This window comes from Pinus tabuliformis, chromosome X (assembly GCF_031772625.1).
Source record: "Pinus tabuliformis cultivar Carrire ecotype Pingquan chromosome X, CPIR1, whole genome shotgun sequence".
Classification (NCBI taxonomy): Eukaryota; Viridiplantae; Streptophyta; class Pinopsida; order Pinales; family Pinaceae; genus Pinus; species Pinus tabuliformis.
Window position 1 is genome coordinate 500,546,535 of NC_142308.1, and position 23,379 is coordinate 500,569,913.

At 32.9% G+C, this 23,379-nt stretch overlaps 2 pseudogenes; both read right to left on the minus strand.

The window, feature by feature from the left end:
• Nucleotides 1-6,066: 6,066 nt before the first annotated feature.
• On the minus strand, nt 6,067-7,693 carry LOC149140876 (1-phosphatidylinositol-3-phosphate 5-kinase FAB1A-like; annotated as a pseudogene).
• Nucleotides 7,694-8,878: 1,185 nt separating this feature from the next.
• On the minus strand, nt 8,879-10,126 carry LOC149140877 (1-phosphatidylinositol-3-phosphate 5-kinase FAB1B-like; annotated as a pseudogene).
• Between the last annotated feature and the right edge of the window lie 13,253 nt (nt 10,127-23,379).

The window sequence follows — 23,379 nt, forward strand, 5'->3', positions numbered from 1 at the left end:
AGCCATTCATTGTTATCTGGATTTGAACAAATATCTTTCATGCAACAACACAAACATTTGCACCAATTAAAATTGCAACTAATCCACCTGCCATAGAAATTGCATTCAAACCACTCATTGTTTTTCCTCTTATCTGATTTATTTGCAGAATGCAATTTCTGATTATCAGTCTCCTCCTCTTTTATAAGTTCTTGCAACGAATTTGAAAATTCCACAACTACACATTCCATGACTCAAAATCATTCACAATTGCATAGCACTGTTCTATAATAGATTCACCTGAATCCAGTATATCATCAAGTCAAATAATTATTATACAATGTAAATAATACTACGCTTTAAAGGCATGTTAGTATCAACTACAATAAATAATACCAGGAAAAAGTGTTCTAAAAACTAATTTCATTAGTCAAAGATGTTCAATTGTAAGTAGATTAGACATTATACTTCAAATCAAACCAAATGTCAATTGACCAAAAAAGTAAAATCTAAGTATCTAAAAGTATCTGAAAACCCTTATAATTTTCTTTTAAGTGTTTAGACATTAAATACTATTAAAAACCACAATTGCAAATAACAAAAGTTGTAATGCTCTTTAATCCCTTCTAGTTCCCATTTGTCTTTTTATTGCTTTCCACTTGTTTTGAAAAAAGAGAGAGCACATAATTGCTACATAAAACATTAATATTATTCCATAATTCAAAATTTCTTTAAAAGTTTAACTTGCAATCTAGCCATAAATAACGTGTAATTTAATCCCAAATTAATGCACAACAATAAAGTTCATTTAAAATTTCTAAAAAATATGTCAAGTTTTGGATATTGCCTTGTCTAGATAAAAGTATTCAACACTTTAAAACTTAGAGCAAATTCAAAATTGCACAAATGTCTAGAACATCCTAATCATTACAATCCCATACCTATAAAATAAAAAGCACATGTAGAGTCAAATATTTCTCAGCTAATATGGAAATTACTTTATCGAATCCTAAAAATATATATTTCAAAGGTCCATCATAAACATTATGAAGGCATTAAACCAATGCATGATCTATTTACATAAACACCTAGATAGAATAATTTATATTAGCAATTTGTATCCATGACTATATTTTTTTTTCTCAAATCAATCTTTATTTTATTTTTTCCAATAACATTTGTTCATTGAATATCAAGCAATGCATCATGATTCACAAAAACCACTAATAAAAATAATAACATGTTTCTAACTATACATCACTAAATAATAATAATAATATATAAGTAATAATATATATATATATATATATATATATATATATATATATATATATATATATATATATATATATATATATATATATATATATATATATATAGATATAGATATATATATATATATAAACTACTATAATATAATACAAGACAATGTATTTATTAACTATAAAATTATTGCAATTTTCATGTTTATTTACATTTCCTTAAATCCAATATAAATGACACAACATCACAATGATGTCCAAGAATACTAGCTGAATAAGCAATTTTAACATCCATGGAATTTAAAATAAGCAAATATAAAACAACTTAATATAATAATTTAATACTCTATTTATTTATATATAAAAACAATAAAATTTGATAATAAAGCATTTTAGAATTATGTAAACAATTAAAAAATACAACGTTATTGAAATTCCAAAATATCTCTCTCTCTCTCTCTCTCTCTCTCTCTATATATATATATATATATATATATATATATATGAAAATGACCACAAATATAAAAAAAAATTAATTTAATTAATTACTTAATATTCCAAATACTTAATTTACAAAACATATGAATAAAATAAAATTGAAATTGAAATAAAATTTAAATTCACATTCACATCACTTTAAACAAAGTCCCTTTTACTTTTATAAAAGTTAGTCAAAATAATCAAAACAGCGAATGAAACTTTAATTTATTTTGCAACCATTAACAATTTTAAGTAAAACCAATAAAACTTAACAATTTAGTCACTTGCCACAATTAAAAATAATTAGGACCCAAAATAAAAAATAAAGAGAAATAAGAAGAACACATGCCCAACAAAGAGAGTAAAAATGATCATATAAAATATACTATAAACCAAAAGTTAAATAGTTAAATATACTGAAAAGTTGTATTTTAAATATAAATTGATAAAATATATATATATATATATATATATATATATATATATATATATATATATCACATTCACATCACTTTAAACAAAGTCCCTTTTACTTTTATAAAAGTTAGTCAAAATAATCAAAACAGCGAATGAAACTTTAATTTATTTTGCAACCATTAACAATTTTAAGTAAAACCAATAAAACTTAACAATTTAGTCACTTGCCACAATTAAAAATAATTAGGACCCAAAATAAAAAATAAAGAGAAATAAGAAGAACACATGCCCAACAAAGAGAGTAAAAATGATCATATAAAATATACTATAAACCAAAAGTTAAATAGTTAAATATACTGAAAAGTTGTATTTTAAATATAAATTGATAAAATATATATATATATATATATATATATATATATATATATATATATATAATTTTTAAGTATTTAAATAAACTTAACATTTTAGAATCCATTGTCTAAAATTGTAATTTAAATAAATAATTTTTAAATTTAAAACAAAATTTATTTAGGATGCTTCCATGCAGTATTGTAGATGGAGCCAATTTGGTCGGGGATTGTTAATAGTCAGGAGTGTTCAGAGATACCATTCAAACGACAAATCTGACTTCCGACCTCATAGTCGGACATGCCTTTGAACTTGCTTCTAGTAGGGACCACAAAAAATGTGTACATATAATTGAGCGTGTTTACAAGGAGGCCAATTGGTTGCGGAATGTCATAGGACTGTCCAAAAGACAATGCCAACCTCTGATCTCATAGCCAGCCTGACCACTGACTTTCTTCTGGCAGGGCCCACAAAAGAAACATATATGTATAATTGGCCTTTTTATAATTTATTATTTTGTTTTTTTCCATATTACATATTATTTGATAAAATTAATTTATTTTTTTATCAATAAAAAAATAAATTGAATAAATTATACTTATAAGATAAAATGTTTAAAAGATGGGAACCCATTATCCAATTCTTTAAATAAAAAAATTAAGTATTGAAACTACAGCCAAATAGGTCGGATTCGGGAGTGTCTAGAGAGTCCATTCAAACCACAATGCCGACTACCGATCTCATAGTTGGGACTGGCCTCCGACTTGCTTTTAGTAGGAGCCACAAAAGAAATATGTGAGTATAGTTATGTGTAACCTCATAGTTAACCCGACCTCTAAATTGCTTCTACAAAGGCCCATAAAACAAACATACTTGTCTATAATCTACATTTTTGTTTTTTCACATAACATATTAGTCAATAGATGTAATTTAAAATACTTTATTTTTTTATGAATAAAGAAATAAATTCAACAAATTATTTAAATTTCATCATAGACCTCATTTAAGACGTTTATAAGAAATAATAATAATAATAGCAGTGAACCTAGATTCTGAGCCGAATTGGCCGGGGGGTGTCAGTAGTCGGGACTATATAAAGAGATCATTAAAATGAAAATTCCAACCTCCAGTCTCGTAGTGGGGTGTGACATCCAACTTGCTTTCAGTAGAGGCCACAAAAGAAATGTATGTGTATAGTTACATGTGTTTAGAAAAACCACCTCTAAGCACATAGTCAGCCCGAACTCCAACTTTCTTCTACGAAGGCCACAAAACAAACATGTGTGTCTATAATTTTTTATTTTATTTTTTCACATAACATATTATTTAATAAATGTAATTTAAAATGCCTTATTCTTTTATCAACAAACAAATAAATTAAAAAAAATATTTTTATAAGACATTTAAGATTTAATTTATAACATATCAACTCATGATAAAATTTATCATAGACCTCATTTAAGTCATTTATAAAAAATAATAATAATAACATCAATGAACCTAGATTCTGAGCCGAATTGGTCGAGGAGTGTCAGTAGTCGGGATTGTCTAGAGAGACCATTTAAACGAAAATTCCAACCTCCGATCTGATAGTGGGGGTCGACACTACAACAAAAAAAGTCATTGGTGAGGGTTAAAAAATGTCACCATAAGCTCATTGGTGATGGTCAAAAGAGCCTTTGTCACCAAAAACTGAATGTCACCAAAGGTGGCATCGCCAAACGTATAAGTGTTATGGTGACATTCAAGGTCCGTCACCAATAATGATTTATAATGACAGATAGTGACCGTCACCATTTCATATGAGAAATGGTGACAAACCTTAGCCTCCGTCACCAAAAAATTGAACATCACCAATGGTGGCATCGCCAAAAGTATAGGTGTTGTGGTGACATTCAAAGTCCGTCATGAATAATGATTATAATGACGGATAGTGATCATCACCATTTCATATGAACAACAATGATTTATTGTGATTGACCTTTCATGATCTTCACTGTTAATGCATGTCTATATGGTGATTTTCATTGATCGTCACCATTTCATATGAACATCAATGATTTATGGTGATGGAACTTTCATGACCACCACTATTAATGCATATATATGGTGGCGTTCATTAACCATCACCATTTCATATTTTGGCGAGGGCCAAAAAATTCCACCATAAATTCATTGGTGATAGTCAAAAGAGCCTCTGTCACCAAAAACTAATCATCGTCATTCCATCTGAATATCAGGTCACGATGGAATCGAACCACCAACCTCCTGCTTGTAAAGCAGGTGCTCTTCCATTGAGCTAGTACCCTTTAAAGAATTAGACTTGCAAGAATAGATATAGGGGAATAAAAAAAGATCCTAAGAGAATAGGATTAGAGTGGGAAAAATAAAGATGATCAGAAAAATAATAACAAACGATGAAATCTACTAATTTGAACATGTTTAAAGTACATTAAACTGAGATGGCATCGATAGTACATTAAAGTGCATTGGTCAATGTTGGGATTGGTCGATTTTCGACTACCACCAATCTAATGAACTATGACAAGAGATGTTTCCATTGATGGAGAAGCATGTTTAAAGCTAATTGTTTCTTGATAACCACTGTCTCTAACTAACAACCATGAATAGTTCTAGCCACTGCAAAACATGGACACAAAAGTGAGCATAAAGACCAAAATCATAGTACCACCAATCTAATGAACTATGATAGAATATGTTCTCATTAATGGAGTAGAACTTTTAAAGCTGACATTGTTTCTTGATAACCATTGGCTCCAACTAACAACCATGCATAGTTCTAGAGCATCACTGCAAAACATGGACAAAAAGTGAGCATAAATAACTAAAGCCCAATCTACCTTAATGGAAAAAAGCAATAAATCAAAATAAACTTACAATTTACCAACCATTGAAAGGATAAAAACATGAAAGAAAATGTCTTGATACTTCTCATCAAGGACAAACAAAATGATACCACCTTCAATGATGAATTTAGAAACCTTTTGAGTTCAGAAAATGGTGTTAATACACTTAGCTTTAGTTGGGTGGAAAAAATAAGTCAAGGAGGCATTTTAAAATCAATCAAAAATATTTATTCATGGCCTAAAACAAGTTTAATATTAGAGCATTAAAGATAATTGGACTAGCAAATGAAAGACAATATTTAACCAGAAAATATTATCAGAAGAATTAAAAAGGAAAAGAAAAATAAGATGGGCACATTTTATTTCATCTGATAGCTAGATCCACATGGGTAACTTAAAATGAGCTTCTCCAAACCCTTCAAATCAAGGAAATCATGACCTATTCACATAAATGATGGTCACAAAAATGAAATCTTTGACTGCCAATACTTGTTGCTTGGTCCTATCATAAAAGTGAAATATCAAGAGAATATACCTCTGGTAAAGAATGCTCAATTTTTCAATTGTAATACCATCGCAATCATTAGGCTATCATCATTAGGAAATTTCATTGCATAAAAAACATCATAGCAAGAATTGTTGGCTTTATCACCAATGTAAACTAAACTTCATGTATTGAAATTTGAAATGAAGAAAAAAAAGTAGTGTATTCATCTTTGAAATGTTGATAGATACATGCTCTGACCCAAGCAACTGAAATTATTGATAATGTTACCTAAAATGGAAAATCAAATATGAGAAAATATATTTCAAAGCAAATGTATGAGTCTATTTTACCAAAAATGAGCATTGTATGAGTCTATTATTACCTAAAACCATCTCACAATTCTCTTCATCAACTCCAACAAGTAATGAATAATCCATGACATGAATTGATTGCAAACACACATTGAACATAATCACTCAACAAAAATTTGAAACTAAGATTACAATTAATGTTGATTAAGAAACATGAAAACTATATTTATGAGGAGAAATTAAGTATCATTCCAGACTGCTCTCTCCAAAAGGCGCTTGGATTTATTCCTAAGAAATATGGGAGTAGTTGGCATGGTCTCTAAGAGATTTTGTCTAGAAGAACTTTGTTGTTGCCTGATGAATCTGCATTGTAACAGGAGAGACCAGAACCTTTGAGGTCATAAACCCGTGTTACATTTCTTCCAAACAACAGATTTTCCATTACCATCAGTTCATCCTGATCTCTTTGCAACCTTTTGCATTCTTTATAGTGACCTTAAAGATAAGAACAATATGTAGCATGCACACACACAATGAAGGAAACAAAGCCTAGTAAACTCTCTAGGAGTCTGCAAAAGGTAATTGTCAAATATAGAATAAACAATAATATGATTATCCAACCTAATAAATATCAAGGATTTTTTCCAAACATGTGGGGCTTCCAGAACATAATGAGTCACACAAATATTTGAAATATTTTGAGGAAAACTTCATAAAAGACTCCAATTTTGTCCTCGTGACTCTCTTAATAATAAATCTTTCATCCAAGGATTTTGCCAAAAACATATTGCTCTTTGAGGTCCCCATTTCTTGTAGTGATTTAGTGACAATCTAAAGTCCATCTCTATTGGAAAACACTTTTTCCTAAGGGCATAAAACTGTTTTTCACAATAACGAGTTACCAAGTACTTAACTTTTCTAGGAGGACCCTCATCACGAAAGGATATTTTTGCATGTGTCTTTTCATGTAGTGATGAATTTGAACCCCCATTCCCTTTGGAGCCATATGTGTAAATATCCTCATATCCCGAACTTCTCTCTTTGGAAAGAACTTTACTCAAGTCTAAGGAACCATCTGACAACTAAAGTGGATTTGAAACAACTCCACCCATACCAAATAAATATGTACCTTCCTTTTCTTTATCCCTATATATTTCATTTTGCTTCTCACTATCAGGTACCTTGTCATATAGGCAAGCCTGATATTCTTGCAATATTAGTGCATAAGCTATTATGCTTGTTGGATCATTATCATAAACAACAATAACAATATCATCGACACTAGTTGGAAAATAAACTTACCACTCCATTACCACCCAGATGACTAAATGATGAGACAAACATAGGACTACAGCTTCTCTGAAAGTCAACTCTAATAGAGCCTAATAAATTTTCTCGTAAAATCTTGCTGTAACTTTTTGGTAAGTTTGACATAGGAGCCCCAATGTAGCTTCCAAACTCTTCTGATATATTTAATTATTTTAATGGTGAGGGAGGGATGCTTTTCTCGGGCACCTCTATTCCAGATTTATCGTGCATGTTTTAGGCAGATTCAGACATCATCTTGTCTCCTATTGCAATTTGTTGAGCTAGATTAAAATATTTTTTGTCTATAGATTCACTGCCACTGGCAATAGTAGCCAAAGTGGCAGAACCAACTTCCTACCCTTGTGATGTCACAGATACAGCCTGAGATTTTACTAATTGGCATTCACATGTCCATGTTGCATCTAGTGTATTTGATAGATCAACTATGATAGGAGAATCCTGGTCTGACAGTTTTTGACAAGTTGCCATATCTTCATCCAAACCGTTTGTATTGTCCCTACTACCAATTGTTTCAAAAGGAATTGTCTCATAAAATGGATTTTGGTCTCGTATTCACCATTCTCCATGTCAAAAGTATGAAACATGGTACCATTAGATATATTGGATGAATCTGTAATGTTTGTATCTCCTTCCACATCATCCAGATATTCTGGGTTGTTTTACCTTCTAATAATTTAATAATTTCCATGCCTTAATTTAATTTTCCATTCACAGTCCCAATTTCCTCTAAATGGTCACACAAGTAGGAATTTCCCACATTACTAATCATGGGAAGTTTCCCAGGCCCATTATTTAAAACATGCATGTTTCCAACTTGGATATCTTTGAACTGAATATTCCAAAAATAGATAGCTTTGTCCAAACAATTTCCATCAACCATGGAGCCCGTGTCCTCTGTCATCAGTATCCCAAAACTACCACTAGAATTGTTACTATCTTTGACTGTACCCTGATGGTATCCAAATTTTTCATTTATGCTAGAATCATATACCTTATGTGGAGTCTTAAAATCCTCCAGTGGACTAGATTCCAATTTGGCAAGAGAATTTTTCACTCTAAGAGATGAATCTAAATGGAAAAGACAATGATCCTATTCATAGGCTTCGTAAAGAAGAAAACACCTTATATTGTTTAGCTTTAAAATATCAACAACAGGTCTTCCAAGTTCCAACGTGCCCAACACTAATGATGGACTCTTGCAACAAACCCTATTTTAATTTGATAGATTGCATCAAAAGAATGAACCCTATGAATAAATGATTTCCAACTAAGCAATTTCTATAAAAAAATATGGAAATGTTCATTAAGTGGAAAGATTATTCTAGCATACTATCATGTTAGACAACCTAAAGTACACTAAACAACCTTTATATACATCTATAATATCACCTCAAATTAAACTCTCTCTTTATGTAGCATTCCTTCAAGCTCTTCCATTTGCCTCCTTAATTCAAGAACCTTAATACCAGAATAAAAGGATCCAGATGTGCCGATTTTCTATTCGAGAAAATTAAAAACCTATCTAAACAAAATTTCCTACATCAAAATGCACATTAGTTTGGATTTGGGGGTTCCTACACCATACGTATGATAGAAATATATTAATTAGCAAACATCTACCCATATGTACAATTTGTATCATAAAGTACCTATGCAGCTTCCTTTCTAAGTCAATCTTGTTGATGTGGATCATGGAACCCTAATTTTGAAGGTGGAAAATGCACATGTAGAACATTGATGGAGGAATATCAGAAACATGCAATCATATTGCCAAATCTGTCACATTGAATTTTGGAACAATGTAGGTCCAATAGATTAGTATGGAATAGCCATTAATTATCATACACAATTTTGGGTACTCTAGAAAAATCAAGAGCTACATTAATTATGTAAGATATCACAAGGTCAACATAAAAAAATAACATGAAAACTGCTTGCAAAATATAAAGCAGCCAAATTCAGTGGCATAACCATAAAAGAAAATGCAGTCTCAATGTAATTAATGACAACGTATTGCAACTCTACTTGCTGCAACATGATTAGAGAAACTAAGCTCTAGGAGTTTTCGAAAGAATAAACCCCATGCAGCATGAGAGATGACTACTCATCAAGTTGCTTCTGGAACTCCATATTTCCATGCACATTTTAATCTCCTATGCCACATCCATATTTTTCCTTCACATTCACCAGGTAATTGTCTTACTGATATTGTGAGGCTACCCTGACGGTGTGTATAGAAAAGAACATGTGCTTCTGAGGGTTCATTACAGAAACAATAGGAATTCTTCATGTTTTTGGTATGTTGTTACATAAAAATTTTCCAATTATTACTGTGTAAATGAAAATTCTACAAGATGTAAGAGAAAGCTATGGAGGAAGAAAAATACATGAAGAAAAAACCTACTTGGTCAAACAAATCATCTCGGAGGTACCTTCCTAGTGACTTGTCAAAACTACCATAATACTTGATGTGAAAGAGTTGTGAATCCTCACAGACTGCCCCCTTCAACACACAATAACTTGATAAAAAAATAATATAATATTATGATCATGAGGAGAAGGTGGAAATTATTCTTTAGAGAAAACCAATTCTTGGTTTATGTGCCCTAAAAGTTGCTCATATGGAAAAAACTTGGACTTCATTTCCTTTTCTGGTATTCCTTGATTCTCCCATGCCACCTTACTAGATAACTTCTCAGTTCTTATTTGATAATTAAGATTAACCTTGGATGAAATAGAAAGAATGAAACCATTTGCCAGATTTGAATCTTTTCATTCCTTATCTTGAAGTTCCAAATATGATGTGACTGCGCCATATGAAACGAGACCCACAGGAGATATAATTTCATTTGGATATGCCTTTATTGAAGTTGAAAATCTAGATAAATCAATTGAAGGAGTAGTTGGAAGGGAAGGTATCTGTCTAGATGGATATATATCCCACTATACCCCTGTAACTTGAGCACATGTATCTCCTATGGAGTATTTCTTAAAAACAAATTCTACTTAAACAAGATTGGTTCCATCAGCACTAGATTTACTAGTAACATGTGATATATGTAGCCCCATCTCTCCACTAGTAGGAGGTTTTTTGGACTCTCCCTTATTTTTATCAATCAAAGGGTCATCTACTAAGGCATAGACAGTTGAAATTGTCTTATATATTTTCACGTTTTGCATTTCTCTTGACTGGTTTTGTTCTAGAATAGGAACAACAGAACGAGGTATCTTAGAAATTGATTTATCGAAACTTAATTATTTTTCTGGAAATGCAACAATTATTGGTGATTTCAAGGGAAGTTCAGGCAAGGTGGCACCTTCATTTGCAAGAAAATAGGTCTCAAGGGTTAAATGGTAAGCTGCAAACCCTGCATATTGAACAACATGTTTAACTTTCTTCAACTGATCATGACTTGCACCCATAAGAAGAACTTGTAAACATAAGAGCAGAGCGAGTCCCATAAATTTTGACTCCAAGAAAAGAGAATATAACCTAAGATCAAGATGTCACCTAATTTGGAGATATTCAACCATATGGGATACTTTCAAGAATGCAATTTTGAGAACCTCTTTACTTTGTTGGAAATATTTCAGAGAAAATATTAGATTGATTTCCACGCTCTAGCCTCCATCTGTGAATTATATTATCATAGCATACATAATAGAAGTACCATTTCTACTAGAAATATTAGAATTTCAAGGTGTATTAAGCATAAATATAATACGTATTTTAATGACAATAAAATATTAAAAATACACGATGAATCCTAGACAGTTTTCCACCCTTCAAATCACCATCCTAGACTAGAAAATGGGTTTCCAATTTGTATTCGAAATGAAGATTATTGATTCACGTCAGAATCTATAAGACAAAGCACTGATCAACTTGAGAAACATTTCCTGCATAAAATAAAAAATAAATTTGTAAAATACTGTGCTGATTTTGGTGGGAACAGGTAGAGTGGGTCCACATGGCCTCCCCACACCAGCTGGCATATGAGGAGGAATGGGCCCCCTATTTATCAAAATTTTTCCCCTTGGCTCTCTACAAAAGTACTTGAAACCCCAATTCATCTCATTTTTCAGTTTCATACTTTGGAGAGAAGATTTGGACAACAGAAATGAGAACATCTTAGGGTGGACAAGTTTGGTAGAACAACATTGAAAAACAACTTTGGCAAGAAGATTTAAAGTGAGGAACAAAGCTTTTGCTAGTATAACATCACTAAAAACTCACTATTGTTCTTATGTATCTTACTCTCATATATTCTTTTGATGGAATCTCATTCATCATCTTTGGGAGGGTATGATCATAGAAATCATGGTGGAAGAAGTGACAAAGGGAGAGGAGATGGTGAACAAAATAACAGAAATTTCCCATTGATTCCCCTCTGTGGGTGTGTGTCATAGAAAGATAGAGAAAAAGGAGAAAAATAAGGTGGAAAGTTGAAACTACTTATGGAATTGCATAGGTGAAAGGAAAATTTTGGATTCATACTCAATGGGTAAATCCCTTTTGCTTTGGATTCCTAACAATGGGGTTGAGTTTTGTAATATATCACCCCAAAGATTGAGGCACAATTTCAAAAGGAGCATGACGATGCATGGTTAACCCTGGAAGAAAAGAGGAGAAATAAGCATGTTCTCATACGTTAAAAAAATGGGCAACATGTTCCTCAACAATTGAGGAAGCATGGAAGAGATTGAACACCAAACTCTTGGAACTTATCCCTGTTAATTCTACAATATAGGTCAAATAGGGCTTGTACTTCTGGCTATCTCTATTCTTAACACAAGGTTTCCAAAGGATTAGAGGCACTTGACAGAATTACCCAAATTCTTGGATCATACCTCTGTAGATTATGGTCAAATAAAAATAAATTATCTCCATTAGTACGATATAGTGGGATTCTTAATTTTCCAATCAGAGGTGCAAGACGATTTTTCTAACAAACACCATGTAACCTGCAAAAAACCATACCATCAACGATAATAGATACTTGTTTGGGTGGGAAGGGATACACATAAGTGTTACATAGGTTTCAGAAATCAGATTTCATTGAAGCACATGAATGAACTGATAATAATCCTCTATTTCAATCAAAACCAATTTTTTCTTTGCTTGAAAAAAGAAAGAATTCAGAAATTTAGTTACTCATTAAGGATGATTACATAGAAGCATAAGCATGCTTTTAGGCTCCATATCACTTCTCTTAACATAAGGCACCCATGTAAACTAGGAATCCAAAGGAGTAATCTATACAAGCACATCCACCTATCCTATTCCTTGACACTAATACTGTGACCTGGACATTAAAATAATAAAAATTTAGCATATCACCCTAATACTATGACCTGTACATTAAAACAATAATCATTTAACATAGGTTTTCTCCCTAGAGTAATAATTATGTTCCATATCACTTCCATAACTCTATTAAATCCAATCATTAATGCATAAAGCAACATCAAGAGACTAAATAGTAAAATAAATCTAGCAAATGCTCCATCTCAAAATATAGAATTATAAAAGGGGTTAAACATTGATATATCAGAAGTATGTTCCTCCCTTAAAAGAGTATTTTTGAAGGGCATGAGCAACATCTAGCCTTGTTATACCACCTATAACAATCACTCAAGGAGATGAAGAGGTGAAAGAAAAAACACCTGAACAAAAGAAAGCACCACAAAATGAATTATAGTAGCTTGAGGATGTAGTAGATATAAATTAGGAAAATAACATGTGAACAATGACCAAAGTTGTTGAACCTGTTTTTCCACTAACTCTTACCGTGCTCTTACCACTAGCCCAAACCCAACAAAAATGAGGTCCCATATTCACCTAGGTTGAGAAGCTTGAGGTTGCATATCTTGAGTTCCAATATATGTTATGCAGGCCATTTTCCTAAACTCATATTAGATGTGGATCATATTAGGATACCTTTGTAGAAAAAACTTTCTTTCTCATTAAAATATGATAAGAATCCAACAGAAATTTCAGGGATGATCAAAATTCCACTATGATCCATGGTCCATGTATGATGAAACACTGCCCCTAGGGGTTTTGACCAATTCTGAATTAACCCAGATCATCGAATATTTGGAACTCTGATTTCCTGTATCACTAGATTCTAACAACTATAAGGAAGTTTGCTACAACATTGGATGTCTCCACCTCAAGTCTCATATGCACCTAGGTTGCACTTGCAACACTCAAGGTTACATATATGGAGTTCCAACTACCAATATTTGATATGTAGGCAATTTTCCCAAAGTGATGGTATGCATCAAGCATGGTTAGATGAGTTTATGCTAGTTTCCATATTCAATACACCCAATGTACCTAGTTGATGGATCCCCCTTACTACAGGCTGTAGAATGCAACTCTTATCTGTGCAATTGCAATTAATGTATAAAATATTCCTTGCAGTCTTTTATAATAACTGTAAAACACTTTACTAAAGTGTTTTTTGTGATATCCTATATTAAATTCATGATTGTTCATGGGAAGAAAAACATCAAAATGAACCCATGTGGAAATGTACTAGTCTAGGCAACTGAAGCTTTGACAACCTACAGATCTTGGCATATCATAATTATCAGCCTTCTTGGATATGGCTCCAATCCAAGTCAAATTTACTTGGAAGTCTGATTCGCTAGGTGTTTTGTCTATGCAAGACAAAAACAGAAAAGGAGCAGTTATTTTTTCTTGTTTTTCTAACCTTCTATCACAACAGACATGTCAACCATCCAGAATCTAGGTCCTTTTGCAGAATATAGTATCATATTTCTATTTTGAAAAGGGATATTATTGAAAATATGAATTATTTATTGAATTGAGGCTTCTGTGATCCATATCAATTATAAGAAGAGTTTCAGCGAAAATCACATGAAGAAAACATTTGTCGACGCGTTTCGAACCAACCAGTGTGGTTCATCGTCAGGACAAGTTGAAGAAACAGATCCAGCTTAGCATGTTAAATAGACTGAGCAAAGCCTCCAACGGTTAACATGACCAACGACTAATTTTGACTTTAGGACCCTAGTCAAATTTAATTTAATTTAATTATTATTTAATTATTTATTTTTTAAAGGAAATTAGTTAAATTAGGTACTAATCCCTACACACACACACACACACACACACACACACACACACACACACACACACACACACACATATATATATATATATATAATAATTTTAATTGGTTTTAATAGTTAGTAAAAGGTATTATTTAATAAATAAAAATTATAATCAAATGGAAAGTAGTTATATAAAGGACCTATCTTATAGTATATGTCTAGATTAAATGAATGTAAAAAAAATAAATATATATTAAAGGGTTATAAAAATTAGTTAGTATTAATAAATATATTAGAACGAGAAAATGAAATTAAGTTCTCTTGAAAAAAATAAAAATAAATAAATAAATTAAAAAATTAAAAATAGAAATAAATAAAAATGAGTAGATAACGAGAACATAATATTAAAAAATAATAAAATCAAAATATTAAAATATTGTTTATATTTTTATGTTATAATATTAATTTCATATAAAAATATAGAATCACTTCATCCTAATTTAAATTCATCCAATGAAAAGAATAATAATAATAATAATAATAAAATAAAAAATAAATAAATAAAAATAATTAAAGGGGATAAATTATTATTGAGGAATGGTTAAAATTAATTTCTAATTTTAATAAAATTAAATTTTGTTCAAAAGGACAAGGAACAATGCTTAAAAACAAACAAGAAAACCATGAAAAGGAAAAAGTAATAAAAATAGAACGAGCGACAGATATTAATTACTAGAAGGACCAGAACAGGACAATAAGAGAAAATTAAACAAAGGAGAAACCTTAGGAGGAAGGAAAGGGGAGCATAAGGAAAAAACGGAAACCACGAAAATTAAAAAAGGGGGGAAGGGGGAAAAAGGAAGGACTAAGAAGAAAGGGCAGGGATCCAGCAACTACTGATCTTCCAGCCGTCATCTCTATTAAGATTGTTAGGCCTTCTTTCAATTTCAATTGCCTCCCTGAATTTACGGTGATGGAATTGCGCCACCTTGGTAATAACCTTAGCTTCCTCAATACAGACCTGATGCTTGGTCTTTTCCGCATGCTCCGCTAACACTGAAGACTTGGTTCTCCCATGTCTTAGGTCAGCTTCACGTTCACTGATCATTTGATGGATAGAACGCCCTGTTTCCCCAATATAGGGGGTTCCATAAGAACAAGGGATTACATAGACACCCTTCATGTCCTTAGGGTCAATGGGATCTTTCACCGATCGGAAGGATTTACGAATGGCATTGAGGGGCCTAAATGTAGAGGGAATATTAAACTTCTTAAGGATCCGAGCAATCTTGTCTGTGGTTCCCTGGAAATAGGGAAGATGGACACCTGGCAGGTGCTCTTTAGGTATTTTATTAATAACAGAATTTTTAGAAGCTTTAAGAAAAGCCCTTTGACCTAAGCGTCTACTATAGCCATTCTCCACGAAGACATTAAGGAGATGGGATTTCTCCTTGTCGAAGCTCTTATTATGAATTATCTAAGCTTTGCAAGCCTAAATATGAATGAAAAATCTCTTTTATCATGAAATTTGGTGTTTTATTTGAATTTTTATGAGCCAACTCGTGTGTTTTTCTGGATCACTAGTCAATCGTCACTCTTTGGCAAGTTGAGTTTGGTAACTTTAATCTCGACAATGGCACTATATTTTTGAACCCATACCTTCTATGTCATCCTGCACTAGCCCACACACCTATACCAGCACCCTATCTAGATGTCTATAAAGGATTTTGATTTTGGGATTCTGTGAAAATAATGAATGTTCATTTAGCTGTGGCAGAAATGATCATATAGAGAAATTTTTACTCTCAAAGATACACAATGAATTTATGAAGCTATATAATTAATAGTCCTTGTTAGCATAGGACGATGTAAGACTTTAGTTATGCTTCCTACCTATATTTAGTATATTCAGAACATATTGGACTCTCATTGATTACTTGCATAATTACAAACAAAAGGTTGCCTTTAAAACATTTTATTACATTTGTTTGGGGTTTGTTACAATTTCTAGATCCTGTCACAAAGTCAACAAAAAATTATACTTACAAGGAAGAAGTACTAGTGAATGTGGAAATATTTTATTCCATGCTTTTATTGAAATTTTACTTCTGCTTTCTAATTGGATTGTTGGTTTAAGATATCATACTAGCCAATTTATATTCCCTTTCCTACTTTGAGGTGAAAGGAGCATAGCTATATCACATATGAAGTAGTTCATTAAATGAACTTGTATGGAACCATCTTTGCTTACCTAAGCACTGCTTCAATTAGCAGAAGTTATGTTCCATGTCAATAAAGTTGATGTTACACTAGTATTTTATAAAGAGAAGGGCTTACTTATAGTTCCCATTTGCCAACTGATTCCTATAGAATTCTATAGAAGCTACTCCCTTATTCCTCACTATATTATGACCTATGAAATGCTAATTTTAGTTCAAAAATAAAATTTCCAGGTTTTGTACAAATGGTAATTGATCTGAGTATGATGGACATATTAACTCAGGCATATGTCAAACTTGGCTTTTCCCTTGGCATGACTAGTTCCCAACATTGTAGAGAAATATGGAAATCATATTGTTGCCACAATTATGGACTTGAATTTCCATGCTACTTCTTGGAATACACATGTATGATTGTTAATGGAGAAATAGAAATTATCTCATCTCAGTTACCATAATTCGGCCTAATTTGGTTATGTTGAGCAATTGTAGCAATACTGTCTTTTTCATATGAACAGGTAGGATTTGGTTTAGGAAATTGAAAATCAATTGGTATCAATTCTATTCAATTGATTTTGATTTTTATTTTGAGACGGTTAAGCTTGGGGTTAAATATCACTATCTTTCAACATTTTAGATTTTTGCATTATTTCATCGACTTACAGCATATACGATCAAGCTAAGGATGTTCAAAATCTATGTGTAGTGTAGGCAGGTCTAATTGTACATTAGACAAGTATTACATATCAATTTCACTCAGCTACCAACCCTTTGAAGAATAACATTTTTTTGGAAAAGGATAGAAAATGAATAGTTTTATGTGTTAGGAAATGTAACTATGTTCGGTCTTCAATAATCTACTTGAGTCATTATGTAATGTACTTGTAAAAAGAATAAAGAAATGAATTTTTATTATTGTAATAATGAATTATTAAAGCATGGGTTTCATGAGTGGGTCATCATTATATTAGTCAAAGTCCCCATTGTGGACTCCTAGCATTAATATTGAATTTATAGAGTCATTCTACATTCAAAGACACCCTTCTTGGGCTTTTGAAACATGTAAAAAGTTTTTTTATCAAGTCAAATATGAATTATGTACCATCCACATCAAGTCAGCCTAAGAGATATCAAGTTGGCCTAAGGACCCTAATTCGACCCACAAGAAGCCTATATATACAAGGAGGTCGAAGTCATTTGAAGCATCAACTCTCAAGCTAGTTCAATATCTCAAGAAGAGTTGGAGAAGGGCGAAGTCTGTTGTCGGGAGGTGAAAAGAAGTGCGAGTTTGGGGAAGTCTATAGAGAGGAAGAAAATCGAGATTTTTGTGCCTTTCTCTCTCTCTTTCATGGCCTCGATTGCGAGATCGAAGTCTCCTAAGATTTCGTTGTTGCCGAAAGCTGCTTCCTAGTCGAAGTTGCTGGAAGGGGTCGAATATACATGAGGCTGACTTGGTGTGGAGGGAAAGTTTGGTCTTGGCCTAGGGTAAAGAATCTCAAAGAATACTATTGAAAAGAAGAATTATCTTGACTGGGTTTTCCCCTCGAAGGGGGTTTTTCCCTAGCATGTGCCTATATCTTGTGTCTCTTGTTTTGTGATCTTTACACACATAATATGGTAATTTCTTGATGAAAGATAAGATAATAAAGAAGTAAAATAAGCCAACACACTCACAAGTAATTATCAATAAAGGAGAATCAAACCCTAATATAATTACTTTGATTTTCCAACATGGTGTTGAATTTCCCTCGGGAATTAACCCCCATTGTCACATAGCAAGGCCTTGACTTGTTGCATTTTTTCGCAAGGGTGTTGAACTTCCCTCGAGAATATCCTTGTTTGTATGACAACACAAGAAAGTACTTATTGTGGTTGACTGACCAGAAACACAACAATGAACATCAAGAAGAAGTAGATCGACTGCTGACCAGAAGAAGACCTGGCATGCAGTCCCTTAGAACCTTGAACGTGCATGGTCTATCTCATGAGTTGAAATCCAGTTCATAAAAAATACAGAATGGTTCATTTCTTCGTCAAGAGGAGAACAAAAATTATATTGATCATAATATTGTTCCTGCTAAGATGGAATTATGTTTGAAGGGAGGTGATAGTTGTGTAGGACATTTTAAACAGGGGCATGTTATAAGGGCAGTTGAAATTGCTAACATTACTAACAAATATGGAGATTTGGAGAACTCAACAGGAGTCAAACATCTTATTCATCTGATGCAGGAATATGTAGATGAAAGTGCAAAGAAAGAAGTTGACTTACTTTCATGGCATAGCTTGTAGAAGTAATTGCAAAAACAAACATAAATGACTGTCTTAATCAATCCATCCAACTTAGTGTACTTCTCATTATGGATGAGTGGCTTCAAGCCACACATAAAGGAAAGATGGTGAAGGTGATAGTCCAAAGGGAGGTGATGCCATTGATGATGAACTTATTTTAATGTTGCTATATGCTTTCAACAAGTTACCTGTAGATCTTATTCTCTTAAAAAGTCGAGTGTTGGAAAATCAGTGAATTTATTGCACAACCATAGAAATTTTGAGAATAAGAGGAAAGCTAAATATTTAGTTGACACGTGGAAAAAATGCGTGGCTATAGAACTGAAAGATAATGATGCAATATCTGGACCAAGTCAAGGTGCATCTTTTCCTTCTAAACATGCATTGGATGAAGAAGTTCATTTCCAATGCATTAGAGGATTTGCCAAAGTAGTACCTGAAGCATCAAAAACATTAACTGCCAAGGTAAATGAAATTACAAGCAGATTATCTAAAGCAGTTTCATGGAAGGTTGAACTTTTACCACTCCAAGGCTAGTTGAATAACTCTCATTGCACTCTTCAATCCATGGTTACAAATATTGTTATTGTAAGGAGCCATTTATTATTGGCACTACTAATATGTTAGTCCCATCAAAAAAGGAAGAGAAAAGCAGTAGTCCAAGCTAGTCACAGATTAATATTCCATCAAGTTCCACTCTTGGAAAGGCTTCAAGATCATCTTGCAGAGAGGATTCTATGAGTTCTATAATGGTTTCATCGATTAATAAAGCCTTGATTTTATTATTTCACCAAAGCACGATAGGAAAGGGTATCACAGGATCTGTTATGCAAGGAAAGCAACATGAGTCTATAGGACGAGACTCTATTGGATGTGGTAGCATACAAAATGTGAGGAAATGTTTCACTCTGGAATAATGTGACAAGGGGGTTGATGTTGTGCATGGAGATAACTGATAATATGATCTGTAACCAAGCGACAATTATATTTTCAAACATGGGGGATAGTTTGGGTTGTGACATGTGCACAAAACATAATGAAATCAATGAATCTATTTGTAATGTTTACCTATATATTAATATTGAGTTAAAGAAGAGCACTAGCAATGAAGTTGGAGCTACTCGAAATGATGATGGATACAAATCCTTCACTTCTAATCATGTTGATGAATGCATTAAGAGTGTTGAGGAAGTTGGGAACCTAATATAGATTCTAGAAACAGATCAACCTTCTTCATCAGGATTCTGGGAACAAATAGATCCTATAGAGGGTTTGGCTGAAGTAGAGACATTATTTCCTGTTCCAGATGCACCTATTGGTTGGGTGCGTGCATGTTTTCAATTTTTTCTTCCTGTTTCAGCTGCAAAGCACCAAAGAGTTGCAAAAATAGATATGAAGAGTGCCAATTATCAGCTAGCAGCAAAAATCTTAATGGGTATAAATTTCTATGGAGAATTATTTTCTTCCAAGAGATGGTGCACCTATCCTTGGTCATGAATATCTCTCCTTTCTCAAAACACACAATCCAAGGTTGTTTTGGGATGAGTAGGACATGGAGATTTTCAACCTCCTCAATAAGTCAATATCAATTTTATATGTAAATATCATTATGGTTGAACTTGGGGATCTTTATGATGCGACTCATACAAAGACCCATTCCTTGTCTCAGGAAATTTCATGTCAACTTCCAAGGAAGCTATTCACTCACAAATTCAAATTATCTTTCTTTGCTAAGATCCCTGATTGAAAGTTTCAATGCAATTGTTAAATGCTAATGTCTAGGAACACTACTTAAAAATCTAAGAGCCTTTCTATGTGATCTAACAATTTCCTGTGATGGGACAGTAAGCCATGCTAGTGGGAAGTTTGAATATGAGACTGTCAATTTTCCAATATGGCCTTGGGATCTAGGGACTTTTATGGAGTAAGGTTTCCATTATAGCAATGAGTATATGAGTAGGTAACCAGGTGGTTCTTGGTTAGTGAAAATCCCGCCAAAAGTACCTCTACACCAAGTAGATCCCCGCAGAGCGTCTATGTCCTAATCTTGGTGACATCTGACTGCATTCACCGATTTCGAGAGCTTTCACAGAGAGACATAGGCGTATGTAGATCATCTAGCTCGGTTGGCCTCGTAGTTTGTGAGAAAGAGTAAGAAGATCACAAAGTATATTCTTATTTCACTCCTTACAGAATATTTACAATTTTTTTGAAGTAATTTCTACTTATGAATCATATGTTTTTCGAAAGTAAATTCTACTTATTTTCATAATTTAAGGGGTTTCACTGATCCAGAAATGGAGAATGAATAAATGGAATAGGAGCTTATGGATGGTGGCATCGCTGCCAAGGCTCTGGAACATATTTTCTATTCCCTTTGGCCTGAGTGAGGTGCAGAGGATTCTCGCAACAGCCTTGGTGACTACAATGTTGGCCTTCTAAGAATCTAAGTCTCTCATTCAGTTCTTTTGCTTCTGCTCCTTTATTATGATAAACGACAAATCATCAAATGCCAATGTCATCCCAGCAAATAGTAACAAAATTAAACACAAAGATTAACCCCCTAAACATACAAGCGTGGATATAAAACAACCAAAAAGTGGACTTTGAACCAGAGCCCTGAGGTGCGTGTACTCTCTGTGTGGAAGACTGAAAGTGGGGTGAAAATGCAGTAAAGTTAAAAATGGAAAATACCTTAGTATCGTCAATGGACTAAATATCCAAGGGTGGGGTTCGATATCAGGTCTGCTACTAATTCACAACTCCCTTCAATCTTGATTTCACTCCTTCCTTGTGAAAATTGAACAGACTACTTGTTTTGGGTTGAGAGGGCTTTTGTAAAACAAAATTAACGATTACCTTGTTCAAAAATGAACTAATTCCCTCTTCCATGCTTTTGGTTGTGTTTAAAAGTATTTCTAAATGAACTAATTCCCTCTTCCATGCTTTTGGTTGTGTTTAAAAGTATTTCTAGTATATTGGGGATATTTATCATAATAATAATAATTTAATTTTAAAATATCTTTTTTATACAATTATTTTGTTGTTAAAGTTTATGGAGTAGACAGGTACTTTTGGAATTTGAATGTGAGACTTATCAAAGGAAATATGCTTTTAACTTGGTTGTATTGAAAAAATTTAAGTGTTCTTGTATATTAGGTGGGTGCAGACAAAAGAGAATATATAGTAAGTGGATTTAATAGTTAGAAACAAGTGTTAGTTTCTTAAAAATCATATGTCAAATTTGGAAGGAGCAGGTTATATACCCTTATTTAGGTTAAATATATTTGAATTGTTGGGTGAATGGGGTTGCAAGACTCTATGTTTTCATCTTCAGAAAATGGAGTCCTCTACAAGACAATCACATAGTTTAGGTTGTCATAATTTAGGTTAGGTGGTTTTAGTGAGGCATCAAAAGATGGAACAAGCATGCACATTGGGATGCTACTGTTATGTTCTACTTGAGGCATGAGTGCACGTCTAAGAATACTTTAACAAGGGTTAAAGAGGTGGAATCATTAGAGAGGTTGGGGGGTTGTAGCCTTACTTAGAGGTGTAGAAAAGCAAGTTAAGCACCATGAGAAGTTGTGAAGAAAAATTAAGACATTTGACAAGCTACACAAAGGCACCTTGGCAGTGGTACTAAGTGAACCTTCCTTGATTAAATTTGATACCCTCTACTTGGCACTACCACTTTGCAAGGCAAAGAAGAAATGTGAAATATATGTACAACCCACTAAATAAGTTTGCAAGGTTGTTGCAACATATACAGGTGGTTTTTTCATGTTGCAAGAGGAGGTGTTGGAACTTAGAAGGTGACCATCAAAGTAGATTTTTCATGGAGTGTCAAGGAGGTGCAACGATATGATAAGTAGTGAATTACACAAATCTAACAAATAGGCCATATTGGGTTAGGATATTATTGTTTTGGGACATCCAAAGTCGAAGGTACATTTTATGGAGGTGTAGCCTAAGCGCTCGAGTGCAGGCCACATCTTATGGGTATCTTGGACTTTTGGTGTGTGTTAGTGGTGTTAGTGTATTGTGTTTGATGAGCACTAGCCAGAATTTGTTCCATGAAGGAAAAAGGCCCACAAGTCACTAGAACAAAAAAGGTCATTGGTGTGGGTCATGCATGTGATAGACCTTTAAGGTTTGTCACCAATGTTGCATATGGTGATGGTCCGTAAAAAAGCATTGTTGTAAGTGCATATAGTGATGGTCATTTAAGGTTTGTTACCAAAGCCATTTTAAATGACACTTTTGGTGAGGGTCATTAAAGGCCCATCACAAATTCTC